The following is an 8,634-nucleotide window of genomic DNA, read 5'->3' as shown; positions in this document are numbered from 1 at the left end:
GCTCACATTTATAAATTACTCTGCAAATTACTCACCCAGGTTACTCTTAATAGCACCTTCTGAGGCACTAAGAAGGTCAAGGGTAGCAGGTGCATGGAGCAGGTTCCTCCCTAAATAGCACAACATTCGACATGGCTTTGGTTGTCACTTGGTTTAAGTTCTGGAACACTGTCACCAACTGGACTGGAAGTACTCCCACCAGAGCTACTATTCAGGAAGGCGGCTTATTGCCATCTTCTCAAATGCAGTAGGGTTGGTCAATAACTGCCTTGACAATGACACCAGATCCCAGAAAGGACTAAATCTCTACCCCTCCTGTTCCCCTCCCCCCACTTCCCCTTCCCTTCCTCTCTCCCTCTTCTCCCCTCTCTCTTCCCCCTCTCTCTCTTCCCCTCTCTCTTTCTTACCCCTCTCTCTCTTCCCCTCCTTTCTCTCTTCCCCCATCTTCTCCCTCTTTATCTTCCCCCTCTCTTTCCCTCTCTCCTTTTCTCTCTTCTAATACAGTACACATATACACTTGTGTGTGTGTATAGGGCCTTGTTGAGATCACGTTTTGAGTATTGTTACATTTGTGGGGAAAAATAGCAGTTAAATAGGGAGTACAGTGAAGAACCACCAGGCTGTTTCCATGGATGATGAGCCTGTCAAGTGAGAAATGAATAAACGAGTAAGATCTCCAATCTCTGGAGTTTAGAGACTAGCAATAGAAAATTCTTAGTGAACACGGGAAAGTAAACATAGGAAGGATGCTTTCCATGGCTGAGGAATCCAAATCTTGGGAGTGACAGACTCAGATTAGTTTAGATTACTGTCAATCTTATCTATTATAAGGGCCTGTCACTTAATAGAAATTAAGGTGTAGGCCTTTGTCACAGAAATGAGGAGAGATTTCTTCACATTAAATTGTTAATGTCTGTAGCTTTCCATGTTGGAGAGCTATGTTGTCCCTGAAATTATATTCAAAACAGATAGATAGATTTCTGAATGTTAAAGGATGTGGGGATAGGGCGTGAAAATGATATTTGAGATAGAAAGTCAGATCTGATCTTGTTTAGTGTTGGACCAGGGCTGAATGGCTGAATAAACTACTTCTGCTCCTATTTTTTATGTTCTTATATTCTATATTGACTACACTATTATGTTCTTATATTGACTACACTCAACCTTTTTCATAATCTTACAAAACTTTACAAGGTCAGTCCTCGGTTTCTTTTACTTTAGGGAAAGCAGTCCCAACCTATCCAATCTCCCCTCATAACCCAAGCCTTCCAGTCAAAGCAACATCCTTGTCAGGTTTTTTCACACCCTCTGCACTTTTTTGAAATACAGACAGGGAGGAAAAGCTGGTGGGGTAGTTCTATAAAAGAAGCAGTGTAAACACAGGAGATTGTGCAAATGCTAGAAACCTTAGCAACAACCACAGAGTGCTGGAGGAACTCAGCAGGTCGGACAGGAGGGGAATAAACAGTTGATGTTTTGGGCTGAGATCCTTCACCAGGACAGTAATGTAAGACAGTCTAGGTGTTAGAAGATGTAGCTTTCACTTTGGTGGAGGTAAACAAAATACAGTGGGAGAGAAGACTGCAGTCAGAATAACGCACTGTAGCAAATAAGGCAATTTAAGAAATGCCAATGCCATTTATAAAGAGAATTACATTAATAATGGTTGATTTTAAACCTTCATGTAGATTGGGTTAAGGACACGGGAAATGGTAGCCATGAGAAGGAATGGTCTGGGATAGTTTCCAAGAGCAATGTATTCCAAACAGACATGAGCTAGTTTGGATTTGGTAATTTATAATGAGTCAGGCTTAATAAATTATCTCAGAGTAGAAAAACCCTTTAGGAAGTAGAGATCACAGCATGATAGAATTTAGCAATCTGCTCGAGAGTTCAAAACTTCAGTTGAAAATAGCAATGTAAATCCTAAATAAGGGATACAGCATTCCAAAGGAGTTTGGTTAGGGTTGGCTAAAGTAAGCAGGTTAGCAGCTCAGACAATAGACAAATCATGACAGACATTTAAGGAGCTAATTTGTGACAGCCATCGAAATGATGTCTCACTAAGGAAGAAGGATTTAAGGGGGGGGGGGGTGTGAATCACCCACAGCTAACCAAGGAAGTTTAGGATGGCATTAAGTTAAAAGAGAAAAACATATCTAGTAGCAAAAAATAGTGGCAGCCCCAAAGTTTAGTATCCAGTAGGGAAATAAAGAATGAGGAACTTTACTAACGCAAAGTAATAATATAGAAAAAGAGTTTGTCTGACTGCACATTTGAAAAGAGAGGGGTCAAAGTGAATACTTGTCCAGAGAAATAGTTATTGGGAATTCCTCTGCTTTCTAAGAAATAGCAGAGGAATTAGATATCTTGCATCAGACAATGCGATGGAAAATGTTACAAACTAGAAGCGGAGGAAGAATTAACTAGAACTGGATTAGAATATATCAATAGGTTTGACCCAAATATTATAAAAGAAAGTGATGTATACAGCCCAGTTCATCAAAGGCAAAGCCCTCCTCTTTATTGAGCACATTTACGTGGAGCATTGCCACGAGAAATCAGCATTCATCATTCAGGACCCATGCTCTCTTTTCACTACTACCATTGGGCAGGAGGTACAGGAGCTTTACGTCCCATACCACCAGGTTCAAGGAAAGTAGTTACCCTACAGCCTTCCGGCTCCTGAACTGGTGTGGATAACTTCACTCACCTCAACTCCATAACCGACAGACTTGCTTTCAAGGACTCTAAAATTCACGTTCTTAGTAATATTTACTTTTTGTTTGTGCAATTTGTCTTTTTTTTTGCACATTGGTTGTTTGTCAGTCTTTGTTTATGTATAGTTTTGCATAAATTCTATTGTATTTGTTTGTTTTCTGTATTTCCTATAGATGCCTGCAAGAAAATGAATCTCAGGTAACATACTTTGATATTAAGTTTACTTTGACTTTAGTAATGGAGGAATCTGGGACATTATCATGACTAGTCAGTGGGATAGCTCTTCCCAATTTCGACTTCCCAGTGACTGTGAGGAAGACTTGACAAGTTGATTGTGCTGGGAGAAACTTTGCTGTGTCTAAATCCAAGGCCATTTTATCTTTTCTCAGTTTTAATGTAATAGTTTGATATAACTGATTGGCTCATGGCCATTTCAGCGGGGTAGTAAAGCAAATGTGAGTTCAGGGATGGCATCATCCCGAAAGTGGGAGCAATGTTAATAGGGCGGCAATGGAGCACATAGGTAAGGGCAGGTTTGGAACAGTAGCAATGAAGTTGTATACCTTGTATACAACAGAGATAGAACAGACAGTGCACACGCAACCTTTGTTTAACAATAATGTAAACATGCAATGTAGAATGATGTTAGGAGTACACTACCCAATGGTGTTGAGAGGGCACCATTGCAAGTATCCAATGTAGGAGCAGTATTGGAGCAGTTTTACAGCAGAGTTAGTATCTAATGTATATGTAGCACTGTAATCTTGCAGAAAACGTTTGTATCTAAATATATCACTTAGTTATTATGCTGTTTTTAGTTTTAGCTTTACCATTGGGATTACCAGCAGCTGTAGTTGCTATTGAGGAATTATGGGGGATTATTCAAATCCTGCATTTTGTTATTTTATTGCTAAGCCTATTACCAGGAGTTGTCTTCCTCTTTAAACATGAAAACTGCTATAAATGCTACTATTCAAATGACTTTACAAATTCAGAATTCTGTTTACATTTTCAATATCTTCATTTTTACTTTTTTCTCTTTTGGTTTACTTTTGGTTTGGATGTGGCTTATAAGCTGGCACTTAATTTCCCTTTCTACCTTTTCCTGGCAACTGCACAGCCTAAGAAACAGCCAATTCATGCACCACAGGTTATGTATATGTAGAGGATAAACCAGACCAGGTGGAGTTAGCACAGTTCCACCCTTGTCTTTGACGTCAACTGAATGCCCTTAGTAAGAATGTTATTTGTATCCTATTTTTGTAATTCTTGTTTACATGAGAACTCTAGAATAACCACGCATTAAATTCTAACCCCGAGCATGTTTTTAAATGCTACGTTTAACTAATTACTATAATTTCAAAAATGCGTTCTTAATCAATTTGTCTCTCCCCTTTTAGTTTCCATTCTCTCAGGGAGAAGATAGGCTGACGAATTTCCCTGGATTTTCCTTATTTTATGACTAACTATTGAAAAATTTCACTCAAAGGACAATTTAAATGTAAAAACAAGCACATTTTGATGAATGTAGCTTTGAAAGTTAAATGTAATTCCATATTAGGTCACTGAGTTGCAATCTATAGTCCTGGGTGATTATTTACATCTGCACTTTGATGTCCATGGTGGTTACTGCTTTGTAATAAGAAGATGCACAAAATAATGTTGGTGGGGGGAGAGTAGAGTCAATAATTAGAAATGGGTGCCTAAATGTGGAGAGCAAGGGCAGATGAGGGGCAATGCAATGTGAGGCACAGCAAGTAGGGAGATATACTGAAACATAGTGAAACACATATACTATGTGAAAATGGATATGAAAAAAATAAATGATGGCTGGTAGGGAGCTAATAAAATTTCCATTTTTAGAAAGGACTATTAATGTTGGTGATAGGAAAGCGAATAAAATAGATACTCAAAGATGTCACGATTAGTGAGAAGTTAATAAGGAACTGTTATGAATTTCAAGAATTGTTTTAACATTTTATTGAATTCGTACTTAAAAATGGAGGCAGTTCAAGTTTGTCATTCCTATTAGCTTAATCCCAACATTCCCTTTCCTTTTTCCCTCCCACATTCCCTATCTCACATGCCCATCAATTCTTGTTTGATTCTTTTTCTACTTTACCTATTAGTACTGATTGAAAATATGCGAAGAAACCAGAGCACCTGGGGAAACAAAATTATCAAAGGGAGAACATGTAGACTCCACACAAGTAACACCTGAGGTCAGTTTCAAACCGGGTCCCCAGAGGTGAGGCAGCAGCACTAACAGGAGTCTTTTTTGAAAGATTAGCCACCAAATCTGATTTAGGAAGTGAGATCTCCTTAGATTTCCAAATGACTTTCAGGGAGGTGCCACTAAACAGTGACAGGATGTGTGGACTCTGGGGTCAGGTGGGAAAGGTGGCGTTCAACCAAAAGATGGGAAATTCTGTCGCACAAGAATGCTTTGGATTGAGGAATTGAAAGTGAATGTTCAAAATTTTTATATTATACCAATTTGAAAATGATAGTTAAAACAGAGCAGAATTGTCGCAATTCTAAAAATTGGTATTATTAAAAACTGAATGAGTGTGTAATTGGCAAAAGAACAGGAATGGTAAAAAGTGTGATGCGATGTGTCTTAGTTGAAGAATAAGAAGACGATCTACTTCAAAATATGTCTGAATAGAGAAGAGGAGTGGTGGGATCTGGTGGCAGAAATACACAAAGTATGAAAGCATCAGTAGAGACAAGGAAGGACTTCTTAATCTGAAGAAGAAATTAAAAGTACTCAGGTTCATTTCTAAAGTTTCATATATTGAGAATATTGGAAACAATTCTGCTCTATTACAGAGATTTTAGAGAAGATGCAAGAATGATGAGAAGAGGTTAACCAGATTTGGACTGATGCAATAGAAGCTTTAAAGAATATTTAAATGTTTAATAAGGTAGACGCAGAGAAGATATTTCCACTTTTGCAGATGTAAGGCTCTTATAAATATAACGACAATTCATGAGAATAGTCTTTACCTGGGCACTGGTTAGAATGTAGAACAACACTACATGGAGTTGTCAAGACATCTAACTTGGATACACAAAGGAGGCAAATGTGTAAAGGAAAAAGGAATATAGAAATATTAATGTACTTTAATGAACAAGGATGGGAGAGACACACATTGGCCAAATGACTAATTTCAGTTCTGTAAATATAATGTATAGCCACTTAGTAAACATGAGAATAGAACCGAGGTCAAGATTTGATCTTATTCAGTGCCAACTTGAGAGACTGGAGGGCCAACTTAGTTGTTACTGGATCTTTGAGTGTAAACAAATGAAATGGCTGAGATATAACATATCCATGGTTAATAAGAGAAGGGCAGAAACACATAGTTTTGGTTGATTACAGCAGCTAAATTTGAAAGGGAATCAGGAAGCAATTTTCAGCAATGAGAAGTTGTGGTAAAATAAGAGTAATGGGAGTGCTGGGTGGTGAATCAAATTGAAGATGACCAGAATTGGGACAACAGGGGAGAGGGGATGAAGCTGAATGAATGGCTCTCAAAGAGGGAGAATTTCCCGGAAAAAAAGATATGTTGAATGTCCCTCTGGGCCATACAAAACATAGTGTCTAGAACCTAGCAGAATTTAACAGCACAGCTATGATTTAAACAGCTATGAGAAGCGTCATGCAACATTGTCAGGGGAAGGAAACAGTGAAACATGATTAATCTGGAGACACTGGAGCTTCTCAGTTTTGGGGATGATTCAGCTGTTCTTGTCTGAAGCAGATTTAAATGTCTTTTTTACATAACTTCATTGGTAATGATGAGATTGTGCTTAATGAATTGAATACTCTTGGAAAGAAAACTTAAAAATATAGATTTGCTGGAGCATTTTCATCTAGCATTTTGATCTTGTACTTAGGAAACTCAATCCCCAGTTCTATAAGTGTTATTATCTAGTCAGCTGATAGGAGATTCATATTGCATTCTCTTCTTCTATTCCGCACTTTGGCTTCTTTACCTCTTCTCTCTTGCTTATCACCTTCCCTGGTTCCCTTCTTCCTTTTCTTTCTCCTATGGTCTACTCTCCTCTTCTATCAGGTTCCTTGTTGTCCAGTCTTTTATCCTTCCAACTCACTTGGCCTCACCTATCACCTTCTAGCTGTCCTCCTTCCTCTCCCCCCCCCCCCACCTTTTAATTCTGGTGCCTTCCCCCTTCCTTTTCAGTCCTGAAGAAGGGTCTCAGCTCAAAACGCCGACTGTGTATTCATTTCCATAGATGCTGCTTGATCTGTGAGTTCCTGCAGCTTTTGCAAACTTTCTTGTGTTTATGATTGATATTGTCTGCCTGGGAAAATTATCCATTCATCCGTTCATGCCCGTTTCTGTGAGGAAGAGTTTGGTCTGGGTGTAGTCTGTAAAACCGAGGGAGTTGGGGCTGAGTGCAAACTCCTTGCAGATGTATGTACATGACTTGGCATGACCAGAGGCACAACCTTAGAATACGAGGATGTTCCTTTAGGACAGCAATGAGAAAGAATTTCTCTAGTCACAGGGGAGTGAACCTGAGGAATGCATTGCCATTGATACATCAGCAAAGGAGGCCAAGTTGGTTGTCATACTTAAAGTGGAGGTTGATAGGTTCTGGATTAGTATGGGTGTCAAAAGTCAGACCCTATATAGGTATAGGACAGAAGTAGGCCATTCGGCCCATTGAATCTGCTCCGCCATTCAATCATGGGCTGATCCAATTCTTCCAGTTATCCCCACTCCCCTGCCTTCTCCCCATACCTTTGATGTCCTGGATAATCAAGAACCTATCTATCCCTGCCTTAAATGCACCCAATGACTTGGCCTCCACAGCCGCTCGTGGCAACAAATTCACAGATTTACCACCTTCTGACTAAAGTAATTTCTCCGCATCTCTGTTCTAAATGGACGTCACTCAATCCTGAAGTCATGCCCTCTTGTCCTAGACTCCCCTACCATGGGAAATAACTTTGCCATACCTAATCTGTTCAGGCTTTTTAACATTCGGCATGTTTCTATGAGAATCCCCCTCATTTTCCCGAACTCCAGGGAATACAGCCCAAGAGCTGCCAGACGTTCCTCATACGGTAACCCTTTCATTCCTGGAATCATTCTCGTGAACCTTCTCTGAACCCTCTCCAATGTCAATATATCCTTTCTAAAATAAGGAGACCAGAACTGCACACAAACTCCAAGTGTGGTCTCACGAGTGCCTTATGGAGCCTCAACATCACATCCCTGCTCTTATATTCTATATCTCTAGAAATGAATGCCAACATTGCATTCGCCTTCTTCACCACTGACTCAACCTGCGGGTTAACCTTTAGGGTATCCTGCACAAGGACTCCCAAGTCCCTTTGCATCTCTGCATTTTGAATTCTTTACCCATGTAAATAATAGCCTGCCATTTATTTCTTCCACCAAAGTGCATGACCATACATTTTTCAACATTGTATTTCTTTTGCCACTTCTCTGCCCATTCCCCTAAATTATCTCTCTCTGCAGACTCTCTGTTTCCTGGTATCATCAGCAAATTCAGCCACAAATCTATTAATCCTACAGTCCACATCATTGGCATGCATTGTAAAAACCAGCGGTCCCTACACTGACCCCTGTGGAGCTCCACTGGCAACCGGCAGCCAGCCAGAATAGGATCCCTTTATTCCCACTCTCTGTTTTCTGCCGATCAACCAATGCTCCACCTAGTAACTTCCCTGTAATTCCATGGGCTCTTATCTTGGTTACAGGGAGAAGGCATGAGAATAGGATTGAGAGGGAAAATAAATCAGCCATGATCGAATGGTGGAGCAGACATGGTGCGATTAATAGTCTAATTCTGTTTTCACGTCATATGGTCTTATGCCCGGTCACTGTCCCAGCTACCAAGTGTTTCACAGGCCTA

Source organism: Hemitrygon akajei, chromosome 1 (assembly GCF_048418815.1).
Source record: "Hemitrygon akajei chromosome 1, sHemAka1.3, whole genome shotgun sequence".
Classification (NCBI taxonomy): domain Eukaryota; kingdom Metazoa; phylum Chordata; class Chondrichthyes; order Myliobatiformes; family Dasyatidae; genus Hemitrygon; species Hemitrygon akajei.
Note: the sequence above shows the minus strand (reverse complement) of the source record.